The sequence below is a fragment of the Plecotus auritus genome (assembly GCF_963455305.1).
Source record: "Plecotus auritus genome assembly, chromosome: 5".
NCBI classification, from domain to species: Eukaryota; Metazoa; Chordata; class Mammalia; order Chiroptera; family Vespertilionidae; genus Plecotus; species Plecotus auritus.
In genome coordinates, this window is record NC_137776.1 from 141,557,043 (window position 1) to 141,580,508 (window position 23,466).

The window sequence follows — 23,466 nt, forward strand, 5'->3', positions numbered from 1 at the left end:
ACAGCAAGTATTCAACTAGAGGGCTCTGCAGTTCACTGAGAGGGAGATGCCTCAGCAGCCTCCTAGCAAAGACCATCTTAGGTAATTGCATTGATTACGGTGACAATGAGGAGAAACCAGAAACCAAGGAAAATGTCCTCTTCTAACCTTTCAGTTGTAAAATTAAAACTTGCCGTATTTACAGAAATGTGTAAACCATAATGTAAATGATGAGATGAGTAATTAAGTGTTTAAAAATAGTGAGTTAGTATGCCCGTCAGTAAATGGTCCTGTTATGTGTCTATATGCATGCATGTGTATGTATGTGTGCAATATAGCCATCCCCACACTTACTCCTCAGCAATTGTTACTCAAAGGTTTCAATGTTGTGATGCCTCTATCCTTCAGTTCTTTCTTTTTTTTTATACATATATTTTATTGATTTTTTACAGAGAGGAAGGAAGAGTGATAGATAGTCAGAAACATCAATGAGAGAGAAACATCAATCAGCTGCCTCTTGCACACCTCCTACTGGGGATGTGCCCGCAACCAAGTTACATGCCCTTGACCGGAATCGAACCTGGGACCCTTCAGTCCGCAGGCTGACGCTTCATCCACTGAGCCAAACCGGTTTTGGCCTTCAGTTCTTTCAGTAACCTGGAAACATCTTGAGAATAATTAAGTAGTATATCCAATGGAGAAAATTATTTTCTGGGGAAGGATTAATACATGTTGGATTAACACAAAGTCCCCAAATAATGCTTAAGAACAATAAAGACTTTTTTTCCAAGGCAGAGGGAAGCTACTTAAGGAAGCCAAAAGATTTTTAGAATAGCTACATTGAATTACTATTGTATTCAACTACTTTAGGCATTGAGTTTCCTGTCTGTAAATGGGAAAATAATAGTGCTTGCCTATTTCCAACTACATAGGGAGTAAACTTTATAGAATTTGTTAATATATAATTCTAAGTTTTTCTACTATGGTGGATAAAATGGACACAGAACCATCAATTGTTAAACTATCAGCTGCCTTAGAAATTTTCTGGTCTAATGCCCAGAGAAAAAGACCCAATGCTTAAGGTCAACAACTAGATAGAAGGACAGCTGTGGCTGGAACTTGATAAATCTCACCTTTTTGTCTTGTGCCTTAATCTTTGGGAAAAAGTGAGGGGAAGGAAAAAGATCATATGAGCACTTGTTTGTTGTTTAATTCTTTTGTATCAGTTTATGTCCTGGGATGATTATAAGGCAGAGATTTCATGATGAAACGCCTTCACAGGCACTTGAACTAAAAAAATGTTAAAAATATAGAGAGCCAGACAAGATCCATTTAGGTACTATGTTTGGCTCATGGGTCACAGTTGAGACTTCTGGTAAGACCCATTCGGTGGAGATGTGCCCCAACTCCATAAGATTTCCACAGTAATCTGCTTCTGTGAAACCCTAGTTTGGCCAAAGTGCCATTGGACATAGCCTCAAATAGCTCTTGATGCCTCGATGGAATCCACCTGGGAGGTGAGAGACACCTCTTATCTGCTTAGCACTCATGGGAAGAAATTTTGAGGTTCCCTGGATTAAAAACCTGGGGGCAGAAGTGGAATTTTGGCTAACTTTAAAAATACATATTTTTATTCGTTTCTGAGAGGAAGGGGGAGGAAGAGGGAGAGAGAGATAGAAACATCAGTGATGAGAGAGAATCATTGATCAGCTGCCTCTTGCACACCTCACACTGGGGGATCAAGCCTGCAACCCGGGTATATGCCCTAACTGGGAATTGAACAGTGACCTCCTGGTTCATAGGTTGATGTTCAACCACTGAGCCATGCTGGCTGGGCTTGGCTAACCTTTTTACTCTTTAAGCCATGGATGGTTATAGTCGGAAAGACATTATTATATACCAAGCTGTTAGCAGGCTGAAGAATCAGGATAACATATGAGCTCACCATTTTAGAAGAATTCAGAAATCAGGCATCAAATGGAATTCCTTACACATCTGACCTATTTGTCCTGCAGATGCCTAAATTTCACTGCCTAATTAGAGGTCACATGTCAGATGCAAATTCTTCGGAGGCAGCAAATACATAAGTTATATTTATCCTCAAATATAAGATTACCAGGCTATCCTAGAAACACATTTGAGGAGGGGAGAAGGAAGGTGTATAGTAAAATCTAAAGGATTTTAGGGTGGGAAGGTGAAGACATGGGTATATATAATGTTGTTTGTCCAAGAGCCTGAAATGAAATTGTGTGCCAGAACTTTGCATTTTTTGGGGGGATAACTGATGGGAGGAAATGGCTGCCCACCTGTCCATATCCCAATCCTTGTGTGCTCAGCTTGAAGAACCCAAGGACTCTAGAAAGAGGGAAAGGAAGCACCAACAAATGGCTGGAGGATCCAAAGATGAAATTTATTTCATAATGTTGCCTTGAACTGACCTGAGATATTATGAGTTCATTACTACTCTAAAACTTTTTTATTTGAAATTTAAACATTTAAAGTACTAATGACACATTCATATGTCTGCCTCAGGAAAAAAAAACAACACAATCAAACAAGAAAAGCAGAGTTTTCTCCTACCACTCCCCTGTGTTGGCAGAGATTCAGAAAATCAGGCGGGGATGTGAAGCAAAATGGTAGTTTTGACATAAAATTCCTTGGTTTCGATTTGTTACTCTTTAACAGCACTGGGTTTATTTGCTAATATTTTACTTAGGGTTTTGCAGCTATGCTTGCAAGTGAGGTTGTCACAATCTTGACTGATTTTGGTACTTGAGTTGCTCTAATTTGCACTATGAATTGGGAAGCTTTACGTATTTAGTTATGTCCCAGAACAGTTTACATAACAAAGAATTTGGCTTCTGGCAGACGTAGTAGGACAGTTATAAACTATCTAGCACTGAAGCATTTTTAGGGATAGATAGATTACTTACAGGAATTTTTCAAGTTATTGATCAATTTAGATTTTCTGCTTCTCCTTCCATCAATTTCATATATTTTCTTAGATAATCAAACATGTCACTTAGATTTTATTTATTTATTATTTTTATTTTTATTTCTTTATTGATTAAGGTATTACATATGTGTCTTCATCCCCCATCACCTCCCCAACCCTTCCCCCCCACTTATGCCCTCACCCTCCTGTTGTCTGTGTCCACTGGTTAGGCTTATTTTAAAATTTATTGATATGTAGTTATTCTTAGAACTCTTATTATTTAAATAATCTCCTCTATAATTAGAATTACATGGCAGTTTGTTCATTCATTTTTACTTTTCACTTGGTCAAAATCATGGTCATTTCAAAGAATCAGGTTTTCATTGTATTGCTCAATAGCATTTGCAGCTTTGCAGACTAATCATAAGCAAAACAGATACTGCTATTTTGTCAAGAAGGTCACCTGTGGTCCTAAGAACCAGTATTAAAGTAAATTTCTAGCCCGAGAGAAGATAAAGAAAACCTTGGGCTGCTTTGTAAATGTGTGCATAAACACATGTTTGAAGGACATGTTGGGCCAATGCCAGGACATCCTGGGGTATGTGTCTTTCCGAAGATAATTCTGAATTTTGTGTTTGTTTGAGTTAAAATATTTGAAAGCATTTGCACATGAAGATGCACAATTATATTTCTGTCTTAAGCAATGGCAGATCAAATAGAAAATCATAAAGAAACATTACATGGAAGTCAAACCCTCGTAGACCCTCCTCTGCCTCTAAGTTTGCATGCCTGCCAGGGGCTGCTCTCCTCTTCCTGTTCCTGTGTGCCTGGCTCTCAGTCCCTCCAGCAGAGAAAAATCCCTGCTTATTTACAATGCCCAGCCTGGAGATGCTGCTGTAATTGCTATTTTTTCAGTTTTAGATAGTAATTTGTGTTTTCTCCACAGCTTTTTTCTAGGGCCACTTGAGAGGAATTAGAAGCAAGAGCCTCCTTTGTCAGATGACAAGAATGGAAACACAAAGGGCAACAAAAAGCATCCCTGGTAGGTTTTCTCTGTAACCAGGTTTCCCTTGAACCAGTCTGGCTAATGAAGAATGAAGCTGCATTTTCTGACCTGCCAATGGAAGAACATGACACTTGTTAAATGGTAAAAGGGAGAGCCCATCACTGTCATATTATACCAACTGACAATGAAACTTACTTGGAAAAGTTTTCTATTCTTTCAAGCTTAGAGGGAATTGATTCAAAGAAAGAACGATTCAGTTTATCAAGTCTATTGTTTTTCCCTATAGCCCAGTAACCCCTCTCTCCTCCTTGGGCTCATTCAGGCACGCAGCCCTGTATCTTCCCATTGAATAGTTGACCATGTTCTCATTGTTGCCCACTGCATAAACAATTGTTAACTGCTCCAGGGTTAACATCCTTTAAAAAATTGCAAGATTTTGGTATTATTAACTTTTTATTTTTTAAAAAAAGTCTAAGAGGAATAGCTTTTCTCCCAAACAAAACAATTATTTTCTCTCTCTCTCTGATGATTAATTTACTGTTCCATGTCATTTGTACATGTGTCACACGGGAAAACATTTGGGGAGAAAGAGATTGAAACAAGATAAAAATGAGAGAGCTGAGATGAAGGTCACAAGAAAACTACCACTTAGGAAAGACTGTAGGTCACTTCTGCCTGGTGTGACACAAGAACTTCATTGAGAAGTGCAGGATTTGATCTGGACTTTGTGAGGTATTAGAGATTCAATAGGGAAATATGGTGTGAGGTGGAGCAGGAAGAAGAAAATGATAACAGAAAATAAGAAATAAATGAACATCAAAAAATTACATATGAATATTCAACTTGGCTGGAGTAAAGGGAAGGTGACTTATGAAGGAAGGTTGGGGCCAAGCTGTGAATGATTTTTAGTGTTAAGGAATCTGGACAAAATTCCATATATACTAGGGCATATATCAAGCATTTTATATCTATTAATCCTCACATCAACCCTATGAGGCTCAGCCAGGAGCAGCCAGGAGCATTTAGCTGGCAAACAACAGAGGTAAGATTGAAGCCCAAATCTGTACAGCTCTAAGGACTCTGCTCAGAGCCTCTCCAGGTCATAGGTGGGTTGATTTTTAGGGGTCAAGAGACAGGGAGGAATCAAAGGTGACTCCTATTAGTTTTCCAGCTTCAGTGCTTAGAGCATGGGACCACTCGTGACAGAAATAGGGAAGCTGGAATAATTTGGGGGAAGGTGAAGGGTTTATCCATAACTTACATTCTTTTTGACTCAAAAGTAGAACGTAGGCCCAGGGCAGCACCCTGGAGGGTAGAAGGTGAATCAGACAGTGCTCTGTGCTCTACCAAACTAGATAGAGTCTCTGCTGCTCACATGCCCTCGAAACCTCTGCACTGATGAGCAAAAAGAACAAGCTCTTTGTTGAAATGTCTTTAAATAGAGCTACGCCATGGCCCTGGGGAGATTCTGAAAGTGGGGAAAGGGAGGTCTTTATAACTTTTGAGATTATAACTGCCACAGAGCAATGTATATGTAAGGGTAGAACCCCAAGACTAAGAACAGAAGCTCTTCAAATTGCTCTCTGTGGAGAGCAAAAGAGGAGGGAGGTTTGACATCTATTCATTTGCCTATCACAACCATAAGGAGATAAGTGCATGTGCACACACACACATATATACAGTGGTCTCATGAGTCATGTTAAATAGGTAATCATTGTTCCAGAAAGCAACTCTACATGCAATTTGAGTGTGGTTCTGTTGGGTGGCAGAATGTCATTTCAATCAGCATTGCTTTTCCCACAAAGAACCATCAGAAAAATGTTTGACTCTATATATACCACTTCCGTCCAATGCTAGCATTTTTTTCACATATCCCCTATTACCTCAATTGTGCAGTTATACAACGATGTCTGTTTTATCTGGAGATATTAAAGAATGAAGTGCTCTATAGAAGTGACGTTCCAGGTAAGTAGGGATTATCCCTTAATGCCAATTAAAAACAAAGTCAATGTTTTTGAAAATGTAACAGACACATTTGTCATCTTAGACAACATATACAAAATGAAAATCCGTTGCTTTTTTTGTGACTTGTGTTGTTTTCATTGACTCAAGAAAAGTAGAGCTATCTGGCTCTCCTTAAATGGTCCCAGACTGCTCATGTTTAGAGCTATTTGTCTGCTACTTAAAGGGTCCTGACTGTACACTCTAACTCTTCTAACAACCCTCATTCATTTTGCCTCCCAGCTTTCTAACTGCAATGGGCAGGAATACCAGACCAACATTGAGCAGAATAGCGGTGGTTTCTATGGCATTTAATGCCCATGACTGTGTGGAATTTAGTGCACAGATTATCTGATACTGATATTGGCATTCAAATAAGTCTTTTTTTTTTAAAAAATAAAATGTCTTATTTCCTGGTTCTGAGTAGTTGAAGTTTCTATATAAGAGATCTTTAGGTAAATTAAGTATTATATTTTAGGCAGGAAAATTTTCTAGTTAATCTTATTTGAGCTCTTTCTGCTACTAGAAAGTTAAGGATTGAACATCTGTAGGCTCTTAGGGAAAGCGGTTGCTAAGTGAAATAAACACGTCTGCCTCAGTTGAGAAGAGAAGTGAGCCCTTATAATCATAATAGCAGCCATGGTGTGCAAGCATGCCTCAACATTGTACCTGTATAACTCTCACTTAACCTTCCCAATGACCCTCATTGGAAAGTATAGTCTTGTTTTCCAGTAGAAATACCTGAGGCTTAAAGCTAAAGCAGTTTATTCAAAGACAGAGCTGGATTTCCCTTCCCGCACTGTCCTCTGAAACACCCCTCTGCTGAAGGCCTCCCGCTCATTCTACTGATGACTATTTCCTGCAGTCAATGGAAGGGCAGGAGAATGAATGGAAGCCGCATTGAGGTTACAGGGAGAGTTCTTTCTTCAATGTCCCTGGCCACCGCTTCCAAGCCGAAGAAGAGCCTGCTGAGAGAACAGGCAGAGCAGCAGCAGAGCCCTGTTGGTCCCCCTGGCGGTCTGATAGCTCTCAGGCCATGCTAACCACCTGCTCTGTTGCTGGAGCCTCATTTCCCCTTATTTTGTGCAGACTATTTCTCTACTCAATGGACACAAAGGCAAAGAAAAACCTACTAGAAGAAGAGAATTATGACAGTTAGCCATTCTTCCTTTTGCTCTTTGACGTTCAGAATTCATTTCCTGTTATTTCCTGTAAAACCATCAACTTGCAGAGGAGGATAACAGACAAACAAACAAACAAAAGCCTGGATAGAAAGAAAGAGACAGGGTTACTAGCCAGTCTGGAGTGTCCTCTCTATGGCTTTGGCAAGGGGACCTACTGATTGGTCAGATTATTCAAACAGGCTTTATCATTGACCATCAGCTCCTTTGGACTTTTCTTTTTAAGTAGAGAATTCCTTAGATGCCCAGAGCAGAACTAGCATGGAATAAAGCAAGTTGCTAAAGAAAGTCAAATTCCAAAGAAAAGAGGCATGGGAGAATGGCATGAAAAGGTGAGTATTTTTAGCCAGCAATTATAAAGCTACTGCATTTAACTGCGGCAACAGTGGCATGCAGTAGAATGTAATTATTTTCTGTCCAGAACCTGTCTTTGAGTCTGTCACCTTGTTATTCATTTCTGGACATCAGTGAGAGATGTTTCTTTCTTTTTCACCACTTCCTTATCCGTCCACTGCAGCAAAACATCCCTTAGCTTGAAACTTATGTATGGGCAGATGCATGCGAACATTCAAGAAACACTCAAATGCTGTCTCTCTCATACAAACCCTGTATTTCTTTTGGTTATATTTTCAATCTTCCCTTCTCTTTCCCTCTTCATTTCTTCCTTCCCTTCCATCTTCCCTTCCTTCAAAAAATATTAACTAGGAGCTTTTAAAGCAGGGGTCCTCAAACTTTTTAAACAAGGGGCCAGTTCACTGTCCCTCAGACCGTTGGAGGGCCAGACTATAGTTTAAAAACAAACAAACTATGAACAAATTGCTATGCGCACTGCGGGCCCGGGACAAGTCAGCTGCTAAGCAGGACAGGCAGCGGTACCCGGCAGGCTGGATAAATGTCCTCGGCGGGCCGCATGTGGCCTGCGGGCCGTAGTTTGAGGACCCCTGTTTTAAAGAGCCGGTAAAGCCAAGTTCAAATGTACTAGAAGTTCATGGACCTATGACTTGATAGAAATGAAACAGTCCCTGAAATAAATCAGACAATGGAAAGAATTTTTTTCCAAAAGAAGAAATACTATCTGAATGACAAATTCTTACATTATTCAAGACAATATCTTATCAAGGATCTCATCATCTTTTTGCAAAGACCACCTAAACATGACCACTGTGCCACCAGGAACTAACGTGGAAGACAGTCCAGGCACGGCCACTAGCATCCCTGATTATGTGAAGGAAGGGAAAACTCAGGAACATTTTCCAGGTTACTTGGTTTTTGAGTCTATCTGTCAGGCTAGTTCAATTCCTCTAAGAATTCCCAGATATGACAGACAGTCAACAGCTTTGCTGGGCATGACAAGTTTCATTTCAAGGAATCCAGGTTGTAATTTCAAGTAGACTGGCTACTTTTATAGGCCCATTCAAGCTGAGCTTTCAATTACCTTCAAGCACTCTCCATTGATCACACTCAGCAATCACAGACCCGGAACTACCCAGGCCAATGTGACAAAGGCTGAGAAAGAACTAGAAAGGCCCTTAAAGGAAGAGCACATTTTAGCAGCTTTCTGAATAAAGCATCTTAAACATACCTTTTTATAGATACATACCAAATATATACATTACACACACACATTAAACACATATAGAATCATCCCTAGTTCAAATATTCTATCCGATTGTCAGCTAACATCCATCTACCCATAAAAGCCACTGTTTTGACTCTACTTTCAGATTTTGATTCAATAGATATTTTGGAACAGCTTCTCCAGATGCAAGGTTGGTGTTTTAATTCAATATCTAGTGAAATCAGAGGATCTCTACTCTTGGTTTTCCTTATCAAGATATGATCAACTTATTAAAAGACTCTTGAATGAAATACTTGATGTATAGAAACCTTTAGAAAAATGGATTTTTATAAGTTTCAGTAATATTTATTACATAAAATAATTTATGTGATATGCATTATCACATAAATAAATGTTATAAATAATAAAATGATATGTAACCATATCATAGGCCAGTTAACTGGTTCTGTTAGCATGAACAAGTCATCTTTTTGTTTTATAGACAAGGACAGTAATGATATCTCCCTCATCAGTTGCTATGAGAAAAGTGAAATAATATGTGTAAAATAGTCAGAAAGGAGCTTGGCAGATTCTTGGAGAAATTTAACTAGCTTGACAGATAAGCTAAAAAAACCAAGCCACCTGGGAAATGGCAGGTGTTCAATAAATGCTGTTGCTATTATTGTTATTATTTAAAGTTCTAGTTTCCTCATCTGTAAAATGAACAGGTGAATTTAATCTTGACAATCCCTACTGTTTCTTTCTTTTGGGGACCTTCTGCTGCTCTGTCTTTTAGCTTTCAATGAAGTGACCAATATCTTAGATGAATGGACCAGGTTAACATTGAACACAAATGAAAATTCACCCCAAAGAATTAAGAACGGTGGCAGCAAATAGAAGCAGATGAGTAACTATTTTGTCGTGATCCATGTGAGTAACTTCTCTATGTTTGCTTTTTTATAGTGCCAGAATGATGAGGTGATAAATAAGCAGGTAATTTCCCTGAGGGGCTTAAGAACTTGGCCTAGTTTTGAATGCTTTGGATCCAGAAGGACGGAGACCCAGCTCAGCCCTAACAGGGAGCAGAACAGCCTGTGAATTGGTTGTTTTAGCTCCCAGGAGGCACATTTTGATACATTAATTTTATGTTATGAATCTGAGAGAATGTTTGGACAGGCTGGGAGCCAGTTGTTCCAGCAACTGCTATGCAAATCCTTCACTCCCCAAATAGTTGCTCTCTTTCTCAAATATCTTCCTATCAAAATACAGGCCTGTCATGGGGGCTGTAAACTGCTTAAAATTAGCCTATGAGCTGGTGAATAAGCTCTCTCTTGAAAAGACATTTTCCCCCTAACATTTCCAAGTATTTCAGCTCCACCAAAATCCAAGTGTTACAGTAGGCAGCTAGTTAGATATTAACAGAAAAGAAATATCTAATTAAGCAAGATTAACTAGGAAGGGGCAGCTTCCCAGACTCCGGGGAACAGCTACATCCCCTGCCAAACAAATGTTAATCCCCGAGCAGGTTTTCCAACCTCCCCAGGGAATAATGGCTGGGTGATCAGAGGGAAGGATAAAGTGAGGGGAAAATGTCTCTGCTGAGGCATGTGTAGTAGAAGTCAAAATGGCAACCATAAAGTGAGGAATCTAGCCTGGAAAAATCCTGGAAAAGGATTGGATAGGATAAGGACATGAAACCTCGGAAGACCCAGGAAAGGGATTGTATAGGGAGAGGCACCAGCACAGGACTGGATTCTTTGATCTTGCCCAAGCCCAAGGACATATAATCAAAGTTTAACAAAGGCCTGAGGTCTCTTCAGCAGCCTATAGGCTGAAGCACAGCGCCCCTAGCGGACTGAATGTGAACAGAGACTGTGCTGGACTGCTGGAGCCTCGGATAATGGCATGGCAGCTCTGGGTCCTGGCCTTCCTGGGCTTGGTGGGACAAATGTGAGCCTGCGGTCCCAGAGGATGGATTTCTTCTGCAATGAGACAGAGCAGAGCCAACTGGTTGTGGATGAGACCGGGCCTGGTGTACCTGGGGGCAGGCCTTTGTTTTCGCTCCAATAAATCTTGCCTCTATGCCTCCAATCCTCCTGTGTATCCCTGAAATGCACTTTCTGCAAAACTGTGTAAGAATCCTATCTCCTCCTACAACACAAAATCTCTATTTCTTGTTTCCAAATGCATAAAAAAGTATTTAAAAATATACATGCAGCCAAGAAGATACAATTTTTCTAGAGAACAATAGTCCAGAAAACAAAACAAATATAATTTATCAATAGTTCATTTCAGTGATATTTTTCAAAGTGAACCATTGCTGATCAGACATAGATGTATTGGTAATACTGCTTGCATAACAATTCCAAAGAAAAAGAAAGACAAAAAATAAAAAAGTAGAGCATGTATGAGAGAAAGAATAAAAGGGGATTTTCATTTGTAGTTCTAATTGGTTTCTAACATTGTCCCTGACATAGCTTTTGTTGCCTGTAAAGAATATGCTGCACAGTGACCAAGACTCTTCCATAACAGATCACTGTTTTGTTAGTCAGCAGCTGGTATTTAAGTAATCTTGCTGGTTGTATTATTATGAGGAAACAGGAGCCTTATTACAATGAACTTTTAGCAGGGCCAGCGTGGTAGCCACATTCATGGAGAATGCAAATCAAACAAGGCAGGACTGGCAGCAGTACGTCAGTGAAAGGCTGTATTCACCACCGATGTCAAGTACAAGCTGGGTCTTCATATTTTTTTTGTCCTACAGTTTCTTTTGATCTCGTGGCCCCCTCACTTGGAACTGTGTATTCAGGGGACACAGGTTCTCTGGGAGGCACTGACTCCCTCACATACCAGGATGTCTAAGAATCCATGATACTCACCAACTCAGCAAATTGTCCAACAAAATGTTTGGACATTAAATAAATTCAAACTAATTGTATTATATAAGCTGCATGAGTAAAAAGGGTCAAGTAGTAAGGGTCACCTCTGCATTATAATATTTAACAGTTATCTTCTGTTCAAATGTTAGAATATTATACAGTCCTCAGTAGATGCTACAATCAGCATTCACACACATTTTTAATGGTTAGGGAGGGCTTTGTTAGGCTGATGTGGGGTTGGCATGCTTCTAAATCCAAAGTTTTTTTCAAGTATTCTCAATAGGGTCATAACATTGATAACAGGATGACCCCAAAGTGTATACTTGCCCAGGTAGCTCCCTTATAAAAAGCAGTTTTGAGAACTATGGTATAAATGTGGGAAGAAACTGTTAGTAGCACTGACTTGGGTGTTATAACCAGACACCTACTCTTTTCTAAAAGCATGAGTGGGAGGGCTTAGGTACACTGACAGTACCTTTTCCTGAGCTTAAAACAACCTCAGTGTTTTTAGTGGGGGAAGTTCACTATGAAGCAATGAATGGTTTAACCCTAAAAATGTATTTTTACAAATAGTATGAAAAAAAAGCAAGGGTAGGATAAATATTTCAGGTCAATATTTCAGGATAAATATTTCAAGAAAGAGTTATTGTGGTATCATCCCTTGATATCTGGTCTCCTCCAGCTTCTTTCCCATTTTTGGTGTTCCTTTAGTGCAAAATTTATCAAAATCATTTTCTATTCTGTCTCCACTTCTTGCAGTCTCATTCTCTCTGGAATGCACACCATTCAGGATTTTCACCCTCAACACCACTGTACTTCTCAAGGTCACCAATGAACTCTTTGCTAAATCTCAAGGTCACCAATGAACTCTTTGCTAAATCTGATGGCAAATTTTTAATCCTTGTAGTCCTTGATTTAGTAGCACAAGATCATTCCCTCTTCCCTTTCATATATTTATTTTGTATTTCTTTATCATCGCTTCCCCACTGGAATGTAGGCTGACTGAAGTTAGGTACTGCTATATCCCCAGGCCCTAGAATAGGGTCTGGCACATGGCAGGCTCTCAAGAAATGTGAAATGAATGATGGCAAAAGTAGTTTGGTAAATAGTTGCAGGTAACAGGCAGACTTTACCTTGCGCTGTGTGACTTAGAAGTGGACCCTAAGTGGAATGTGAATGGATATTCTAAGCTGGAGCCCACCTCACGGATGCCACTGGCAGTTCTTGGACTTCTGTTCAATGCTTACAATTTGGTGGCATGTGTGATGATTTGAATTTCAAAAGAGATGCATTTCCTACTTGGATTTTTCTGCCGTGAGCTTTGGCTGCTTATGCCCGTGTTTATTTGTGTACGAGGTGTGCTGTGTGCCTGGCATCTGCTCTGCTTCCCGCCCTCTGTGTGCCCGTGCCCACAGGGGGTCTGGGAGTGTGTGGGCATGTTGTGAGGAGGTTTAGAAAATTCTCTCTGAGCCCTCTGGCTTACCCTGTTGGGGCTGAGAAAGCTACCAAGTCTGCTAAGCTGGCAGAGTGACAGAATCCACCCGCACCAAGGAGATGAAACAGCTGCAGTGGGGATGGAGGGCTTCCGAGGACCAATGAAAGAGGAAGACAAAGAGATTATGGCTCATGGATGGCAGATGGTTGAGGTCTGGTTGGAAATCAGGTTGTCGAGAAACATTTTATCTTCGGCAGAGTTAGAACATGGGCATTTAAAGCCACAGATAGGCCAGTGACAAGTCTGGGCAATCTCAAGTTCTATCCGTGTTACATTGGGGTCCTCTCCTCTATCACCCTGCCCCCATTTCCACTCATAATGGAGCTTGCAAGTTAGTTCTTGTGCGGCCTGAGTTTTGGGGATGTTGGTAGGGGCATTATCTGGCCTTTTTCTGGAGCTCTCAGCCATTCAGGGGCATCTCTCTGAAGGTGCAAGGGTTGAGAATGGTGCATTGAGGTCTGCTGCATTGAGGCTCTGAAACAGGTATTATGAGAGGAGATTTCCGTAAGAGCCATGGAAAAAGAGCCTGCATTCAGAGTGGCTTTCTGACTTCAGCGTTTCAGAAAGTGCTATCTGTGACAGGGATTATTTTCCCTATTTCCTGCCGGCGAACGTGCATGTTTTTTTGCAATGTGAAATGGGGACCTGGGGAGATGGAATGAACAAATAAAAGGGGAGGAAGAAAAATAAATGAGAAGCACAGTTGTTCAGTTGTTGGAGAGATTATCTATTCTCCCAGTACTCTCTTTTTTCCTTAGAAATAGTGTCACAGAGTGAAAAGAGCAAATGTGTTGAAATTAGAGACATCTGTTGTTGAATCCTGGCCGTTTCAGTTATCATGTTGATTTAGGCAAGAAAGCAAATTTCTTAATCTGTAAAACTGGAGAAATAACACCTATCACTCAGCATTGTTTTGAGTCTTAAGTGAAGTCTAAGCAAAGTGCCTACCGGAGAGTCTGAAATAAAGCTCATCCTAAATAGTCGTGATAAAAAAGGATGTGGGGCGAAAATACAGCATCAGACATGGCAGACCCAGGCTTCATTTGATCAGTTATTCAGCAATATTTAAATTGAGGATCGACTTTGTATCTAGAAATGTATGACATGTTGGACAATATAGATATGCCAGCTGAAAGTGCAGACAGACATAAAACACATGCAGAAATAATAAGTAAGAAAATTGCAAAGTGTGGTAAGTGCCATCAGGACATAGATAATGGGATGAAAGGGGAAACTGCTTTATACTGGGTAGTCAGGGAGGGCTTCTGGAGGAGGAAATGTTCAAGTTGAGAATGAAGAATGAGTAAGAGCCAGTCAATGTGAAGACTGGAGGGAAAGGGTTTCAGGCAGAAGGAAGGATGCAAGCTAATGTCTGAGACCAAAGATGACTCAGGGCTGTTTGAAGTACTTAAAGAAGGTCAGAGCACTGAGATGAGAGACCAGTGCTGGAGCAAGAAGAAGAGACCCAGGGTGAAAGCACTGGTGGAAAATCTCTCTTTAGAGACTGCAGTTTCACCCCCTTCCCCAATCCCAATCCCAAGAAAATGCTACTTGTAAAAGATTTCTCCCTTTGGTTAAAATTTCTCCATTTTGTCCTCTACAATTCTGGAAACAAAATGATGCCATTTTTTTTAAGTGCAGTGGTTAGCCTATATGGAATATTCTAATCATTAGTATTTGATTGTTTCTCATGTTGTTCAATGAGAGGATGGTGGGTTTTAATGAATGCTTTGCTGTTCCCTATGAGAACCAAGTCTCTGTCTCCTCATTTGGTCCATAACAGAAGTCCTCCAACCCATTCCCTGAGGAGCCTGGTGATGGGACTTACACTCCAGTCTTTGTATTCACAGCACCTGTTGGAACCTGCTGGTGAAATTTCTGTTTTTCCCTCATCCAGGTCCCCTTGGAGGTTGACATGCTGCCAGAAAAACTCTACTCTATTTCTTGGGTCCCAAGTCAGCTTGCCCCCACCAGGATGGCTGAAAACTCTAGTTTTCCTCTCCCCTGGCTAGGACTGCCCCCTCTTCCCACTGGAACAGGTTGGTAGGAAGCAGCTAGGGAACTTTATTTCATTCATAACTGGAGGGTCTATGTTCTCTGCCCTTCAAAACTAGGGCAGTAGTTCTTTAATGGATGATGATAATGGGGGAGTGGTAGGAGGAAGCCCAATTATGCCACTGACTAGCAGAGTGACTTCAATCTGGCGGCCATCTTGTGTCCACATGGGGGCAGGATCTTTGGCCAATGGGGGCAGCCATCTTGTGTGTTAGAGTGATGGTCAATTTGCATATTACTCTTTTATTAGATAGGATAGAGGCCTGGTGCATGGGTGGGGGCCAGCTGGTTTGCCCTGAAGGGTGTCCCGGATCAGGGTGGGGGTTTCCTTGGGGCGTGGGGTGGCTAGGTAACAATCAAATTTACCTTCTCTTAACACATTTTTCCTTTTGTCTGTAAAAATAGGAATAATATTATTTCTCTCTTACTATTTTGCGGAAGATAAAATTAGAAAAAGAAACTGGCAACCTAGATATTAATTTACTCTTTCTTCTCTCCTTCTCTTCTGTTCCCTCCTTCTCTTCCCTTCTTTCTACTACTCAGTGATGCCTCTTGTCTGTCTTTTATCATTTAACTAGAGGCCCAATGCACAAAATTTGTGCAAGGGGCTTGGCCTTCGCAGCTCCAGCTGCCTTGGCCGGCCCTCACAGCCCCTCGCAGCCCCGGCCAGCCCTCGTAGGCCCGGCTTCATCCAGAAGGTGGTCTGGAAGGTCATCCGACTGTTCGGTCTAATTAGCATATTAGCTCTTTCTTATATAGGATGGCTCATAGTTGGCATGTGCAGAGAGCCCATGATGTGGTAGTGAAGCCCCAGCAGTCATTCTCATCACTTGTTAAAAGTCATGACCGAGTGCTTGGAGAAGAATGTGATCACAATGTTTGAAACCAAGTCATTTGGGACCAGTTTCACTTAATTATGCTCTTTCTCTGCTCAAGCCCCAACCAGGCCTGCTCTCAATGTATAATGATGCTTCAGTCAGTATCTGTGGAAAATGAAAAGTTTCATAAATGACATTTTAATATATTTTCCCAGAAAAATCATGCCCATCTCCTATGGCAATTTATGCCAGATCTTCTCTAGGCCCAAAGGCACAGAAGCAAATAGAAGGTATCAGAAGTACTGGTGCAGAAGCAAGAAGGTCCTTATATCAGGAAGTCCACCAGGAGAGTTTTAACATCTTTCCCACTCAGACCACAGCTAGGGGCAAGTATGTCAGAATCTCTAGGGGGGTTGGAATCCAGGCATCCGTAGTTTTCAAGGCTCCCCAGTTAATTCCAATGTGCAGCTAAGGTTGAGAACCACTGCTGTGTTTCTTAACACCCCAAACCTCTATACTTTTATGGATTATGTGTCTACATTTCTATGGATTAAAAGGAAGGAAGAGGCACAGGAGAAGAAGAAAACTAAAATCATGTGGCCGCCACAGGCCAATGCGATGACAGGAGTGAATAAAGTGTGAGTCATATCATTATGGAAATGAAGATGACAACCCAGTTCCATTATAAAGCCTGAGCACCAGCTCTTGTATCTGATAACTGTGTACTGATAACAGATAGTGGAACTGGGCAGAAGAGCAAATAAAATACAATAGAGAAAGGGCCAGATGAGATGGGAAAAAAGTAAAATAATCCTATCTAATATAAGAGTAATATGCAAATTAACCATCACTCTGCTACACCCACAAGCCACGCCCACCACCCAATCAGGAGTGAGTATGCAAATTAATCCAACCAAGATGGCTCCAGCCACAGAGCGAGCAGGAGGCTTGGGTTTCCCCAGCAATGGAGGAAGCCAAGCTTTCTGCACACCCTGGTGGGCCCAGGCCTCCACTCAAGGCTACAAAGTTTCAATTATAGAAGATAAATTAATCCCAACAAAAATGGCGGCAGCCACAGAGCTGGAGAGAGCAGGAGGCTTGAGTTGCCTCTGATGATGGAGGAAGCCAAGCTTCCTCAGTCCTGGCTGGCCTTGGCCTCTGCTTAAGGCTACAAAGTTTCAATTATAGAAGATAAATAAATCCCAGATACCAGGGCCTCTGCTTGGGTCACTGGGGGGGTGTGGCCAGCCTGCAAACCACCACAGGCCCCTCGCCCAGGCTGCCCCATGCCCCAAGGGAACCCCCACACTGATCCGGGACACCCTTCAGGGCAAACCAGTCGGCCCCCACTCATGCACCAGGCCTCTATTCTATCTAATAAAAGAGTAATATGCAAATTGACCATCACTCCAACACACAAGATAGCTGCCCCCATATGGTCAAAGATGGCTCCCCCCATGTGGACACAAGATGGCTGCCACAAGATGGCCAGCAGGGGAGGGCAGTTGGGAGGGACCAGGCCTGCAAGGGAGGGCAGTTGTGGGTGATCAGGCCAGCAGGGGAGGGCAGTTGGGAGGGACCAGGCCTGAAAGGGAGCGCAGTTGGGGGCAATCAAGCCTGCAGGGGAGGACAGTTAGGGGTGACCAGTCCGGCAGAGGAGGGAAGTTGGGGGCAACCGGGCCTACAAGGAAGGGCAGTTCGGGGGGGACCCAGGTCTGCAGGGGAGGGCAGTTGGGAGGGACCAGGCCTTCAGGGGAGGGCAGTTAGGGGTGACCAGGCCTGCAGGGGAGGGCAGTTAGAGGCAATCAGGCTGGCAGGGGAGCAGTTAGGCATCAATCAGGCTGACAGGGGAGTGGTTAGGGGGTGATCAGGCTGGCAGGGAGAAGCAGTTAGGGGCAATCAGGAAGGCAAGCAGGCGAGCAGTTGGAAGCCAGCAGTCCTGGATTGTGAGAGGGATGTCCGACTGCCTGTTTAGGCCCGATCCCACGAGTAGTCCCAGATTGGAGAGGTTGCAGGCTGGGCTGAGGGACATACCCCTTCTGTGCACGAATTTCATGCACCAGGCCTCTAGTTCTTAAAGGAGGAGATTAGCAGGTAAAATATTTACATTCCCTTTGAGGGAGAAGATGGCCAAAAGCAATGATAGAGATAATGGTAGCAACGCTAATCTTTTATGCAGTGCATGTTTGTTTTCCCTGATTAGGATAATTTTCTCAGGGCAAGGTTTGAGTTTGCAAAGGGAGATAATAAACAGGAAAAATGATATATAGGGCGACATGTAATCAACATCGGGCTAATGGCCTTGGCTGAAACCTTGGAATTTGATGAATGTATTCATTTACTGAGCCTCACATCTAATAAGAAGAAACATAAATACGAATATAGAAGGAATGTGGGTAAATGAGTTTAAATGATAGGAGGTATTTTATACACATTGATTAGCATGGAAAAGAAAGCAGACAGTACCTGGTTTCAGACACCTGGTTTACAAATAACTCATGCATATTAATAGCCCTGACGGCTCCTTCTCATTTATTTGCCCACCTCAATTCTCCAACCCCCGCTTCCTTCTGCAAACACTATGGGTCAAAAACACAACAAAACTGAACAGGTTTGAGTACATTTTGTGGAATTAGGAGTGAAGGAAGGGGGAAAGCAGGGAAACATCTATTTTGGAGCAGTGATTTTCAAACTTTGGTCTTACAACCTTAGTCAAAGAAATATTGCTGGGAAAGGGTGAGAGAACTAAGATACATTTAAAACAGAGAAAGGGTGGACCAGTGTGTGCAATGTTCAGCATTCTCTTTTTCCTGCCTTTACCCATCATGAAGATGCTGTAGGAAGCAGAGCTTGGAAATAATTTGAATGTGAGAGTTGACATGGGAAAGAGATTTCTAAACAAGACTCAAGTGGTAGCCGACTCCGTCCTCACGCTTCCCACCTGTATTTCCTCTTCAGTTGTTAGACTTCCTAAAAGTCCCTCAATTGATAATTCCTTTGGGTCAGTATGTGTTCTCTATTGGAAGTTCAAGTATGTCATGGAGGTCAAAGAGCTTTCAGTTGCACATACATGAATGTGAATTCAATAACACCACTGGCCTCCAGATTCCCAGACCAGCTCCTCTTCAGGGAGGGCATGGAATTAATTGTAGGAGGTGAGAGATGGGTAATACTGGAGGAAGAAGACGGGCGAAGTCCTATTAGGATGCTAAAAAGGGTTTTGGGTTGTTCCTGGGGGCAACACTGCAGAGGAGGGAGCAGTTACTCAAATGTTAATACATTAACAACCTTGTCTAGGGTCAGTCCTGTCCCAAAGAAAGGGATGACAACCTTTCTCTTCTTTCCTACTACATTTCTGGGTTTCTTGTTCGCAGGCTCTCTATAGCAAAGCAGAATTTTGCTAAATTATTTACATTGCTTTATGAGAAAATTGACTCTGGGATCGATCCTTGGATCATAGCCTGTTCATAAGCTGATGACTTCGTGAAATACATGACTGACTATTTAGCATGTGATGGATTACCTGCATAAAAACTGCTAATGAGGAACAGGGGGGTTTGCATATTTAAAAACTGCTGAGAAGTTAAATATGTATCCAGATGTGGTGTCTCTGAAAAACTAGAAGGAATGTAAAACAATGAATATGGCTCCTATGAGTTTAACTTAGTTGCTGCCATGGAGTGACCTCTAATACAATGGTTCTTAACTATGAGTTATTCATACCTTGGGGAATCTAAGAATTGAATGCATTCTTCCCATAATATGCTTATGCTCACAAAATCTTGCATATATTTTTAAGGGTTTGCAGAATTCTTTAAAGACTTTTAATTGTTCTCAAACACTAGGCTAAGAATTTGTGCTCTCTGGAATCCAGGGGAAACACTAGCCTGAATATTCCTATTTGGAATAGAAAAATTCATATTTGGGAATAGGCTGTAGGACAGAGGTGGAGATTCAATTCCAGTGCATTTAACATTTGAGAAAGGATTCAAGAGCTTGCACAAAATAAAGAAAAATATGAGGCATAGATTTTTCCTCAAGGAAAATTAGATTTGGTTAGACTAGAGTGTAAGATAAGATTAGTAGTCCTAGTAACTGTGCCTGGAAAGGCAGGCTAGATCTGGATCACGGAGGGTCTCTAATGCCAGGCCGAGGAACTAAAACTTAATTCTGAAGGCCATTTTTGTACAATCTTCATCTTTTTGCTATATTTATATACCAACACTACAATTACATTTTTTCTTCAAATGAATTTCCTTTAAAATTTGTATTTATTTAGGTTTAATACCCATGGTTTTATGTTATTATAATTATTTATTTTATATATATACTAGAGGCACGGGTGGGAACCAGCTGGCCTGCCCCGATGGGAGCCCATTGGACCGGGCCAGTGCGGGGGAGGGGCCACAGGCGATTGGCTGGCCGGCACCACCCCTGATTGCGGTTTTGGGGCTGATGAGGGGCCGGGATTGCTGGGGTGGGGAGGCTGATCGGGGCCCGGATCCGGCTGGTTGGCTGCCACAGTGTGCATCTTAGCCACCAATTGTTCTGGTCGTTCCGCCGTTCCAGTTCCTGGGCTTTTATATATATACTAGAGGCCTGGTGCATGAAATTCGTGCATGGGGAGGGGGGTGTCCCTCAGCCCAGCCTGCACCCTCCCCAATCTGGGACCCCTCGAGGGTCCCACGGGCAGTTGGACATCCTCTCACAATCCAGGACTGCTGGCTCCCAACTGCTCACCTGCTTGCCTTCCTGATTGCCCCTAACCGCTTCTGCCTGCCAGCCTGATCACCCCCTAACCACTCCCCTGACAGCCTGATTGATGCCTAACTGCTCCCCTGCCAGCCTGTTTGCCCCTAACTGCCCTCCCCTGCAGGCCTGGTCACCCCTAACTGCCCTCCCCTGCAGGCCTGGTCCCCCCTCAACTCTTCTCCCCTGCAGGCCTGGGTCCCTCTCAACTGCCCTTTCCTGCAGGCCTGGTCGCCCCAAACTTCCCTCCTCTGTCGGCCTGGTCACCCCTAACTGCCCTGCCCTGCAGGCCTGGTTCCCCCCAACTGCTCTCCCCTGCAGGCCTGGGTCCCTCCCAACTGTCCTCCCCTGCTGGCTTGATCGCCCCCAACTACCCTCCCTTGCAGGCCTGGTCCCTCCCAACTTCCCTCCTTTGCTGGCCATCTTGTGGTGGCCATCTTGTGTCCACATGGGGACAGGATCTTTGACCATATGGGGCAGCCATCTTGTGTGTTGGAGTGATGGTCAATCTGCATATTACCCTTTTATTAGATAGGATAGAGGCCTGGTGCACGGTGGGGGCCAGCTGGTTTGCCCTGAAGGGTGTCCCGGATCAGGGTGGGGGTTTCCTTGGGGCGTGAGGCGGCCTGGGCGAGGGGCCTGTGGTGGTTTGCAGGCCGGCCATGCCCCCTGGTGACCCAAGTGGAGGCCCTAGTATCTGGGGTTTATGTTCTACAACTGAAACTTTGTAGCCTGGAGCGGAGCCAAGCCTTCTGCTTGCTCTGTGGCAGCAGCCATTTTGGGGGGGATTTATGTATCTTCTATAATTGAAACTTTGTAGCCTTAAGCGGAGGCCTGGGCCAGCCAGGGTGTGCAGAAAGCTTGGCTTCCTCCATCACCAGGGGCAACCCTAGCCTCCTGCTCTTTCCAGCTCCGTGGCTGCTGCCATTTCTGTTTGGATTTATGTATCTTCTATCATTGAAACTTTGTACCCTTGAGTGGAGGCCTAGGCAGGCAAGGGCAGGCTGAAAGCTTGGCTTCCTCCATTGCCGGGGAAACCCAAGCCTCCCTCCTGCTATCTGTGGCCGTAGCCATCTTGGTTGGGTTTATTTGCATATTCGCTCCTGATTGGCTGGTGGGTGTGGCTTGTGGGTGTAGCAGAGTGATGGTTAATTTGCATATTACTCTTTTATTATATAGGATTATATAGGATAGATGAAAATAAAAAACACCTCTTAAAAATATTAATTTGCATTTCACCTAAAATGATCTCATTTGCAATCAGTATTTTTCACTTTGGGAAACACTAGTGAGGGTAATAGGGGTTTCATTATGAGAGTTGCTCCTTAAAAGGAGTCATGCAGCAGTTGTTGGTTAGTTACAATGGAGAGGATGGGGGCTGTGAGACCAAGCAAAGACCAATGGTTTAGATGGTCATTGTAAGGCCATGGATTCAAGAGGCAGAGTGGGAATACAGCATGGAATCAGCCCAGTATGTAGGAATATCTTTCTAGAGTTGGAACACAAAATAATTGTCATGTAAATTATATAATAAGTAAGCTCTTAAAGTGAATACAATATTATGCTTGTTTTTGTGTACTATTATATTTTGGTTATTTTATTATTTTTATTTTTCCCCCCAAAAAGAGAGTGCAGTACTTTCTATGTTTTTCTATTGTCTCTAATCTACTGGTTACGGCTGAAAAAGGTCAGGGGCATTAAAATTTTATGGCATTTTGTTGATCCTGAAAGAGAATCTGACATCTGGATAGTGAAGTTGAAAATCAAATGGGCATTTTCTGTATAGTTCTCTAGTCTTCTCCAATTTGTTTAATTTTTTCTGGTTAGCAGAAAAACAGATGTAATTCTTGCCCCATTGTTTGCAGCTCAAGTGGCACAAGGAATGAACTCTGTCCATATAAGGAGTTATAATGCCTTATCTATATGCACTGAGTGGCCAGATTATTATGACCACCTGATGTTTGTAGGCAAATTAGCCATACACTGCATCGAATGGGATATGGAAGCTGAAGGCCTGTTCGAACACCTTTGCTGTCTGCAGTTACCAAGATAAAATGTCTCTAATTGGCACAGGAACACAAGGATTGGATAGTCGAGCATTGGAAAAAAGTCATGTGGTCCGATAAATCATGTTTCCAGTTGCATCATGCAGATGGCAGAGTGAGAATTTCACGGAAACAGCATGAAAGCATGCACCTCACATGCATGAGTACAACCCTTCAAGCTGGTGGGGACAGTGTTATGGTTTGGTGCATGTTTTCCTGGCATGATTTGGGCCCTTTAATTTGTGTGGAACAACGTCTGAATAGCACAACATACCTAAGTATTGTGGCTGATAAAGTTCATCCTATCATGTTGATGGCGTATCCCAATGAAGATGGCTTCTTCCAACAAGACAATGCGCCATGCCACGGTGCTCGTATTGTGCAGGAGTGGTTTCAAGAACATGAGGGAGACTTTACCTTGCTTAGGTGGCCCCCACAATCACCAGATCTCAATCCAATTGAGAATTTGTGGGACAAAGTTAAAAGAGCCATCAGGCAGCTGGTTCCACAACCATCAAATCTCACAGAACTGGACAGTGCTGTTCATTAGCCATGGTGTCAGATTCCTCGCATCACCTTTCAACATCTCATGGAATCAATGCCAAGAAGAATTGCCGCAGTATTGAAGGCAAAAGGTGGCCCAACGAAGTACTGATGGGGTGGTCATAATAATCTGGCCACTAAGTATATATAAAAGCCTAAGCAACCATTATGACCGGACGACCAGATGACCGGCCAGTAGCTATGATGTGCACTGACCACCAG

General features: G+C 42.6%; 1 protein-coding gene across 8 annotated transcripts in view; it reads right to left on the bottom strand.

Annotated features, from left to right (window-relative positions):
* TRPM3 (transient receptor potential cation channel subfamily M member 3) overlaps nucleotides 1-23,466 on the bottom strand; it is a 711,013-nt gene that overhangs the window by 128,368 nt on the left and 559,179 nt on the right. The window lies entirely within an intron of this gene.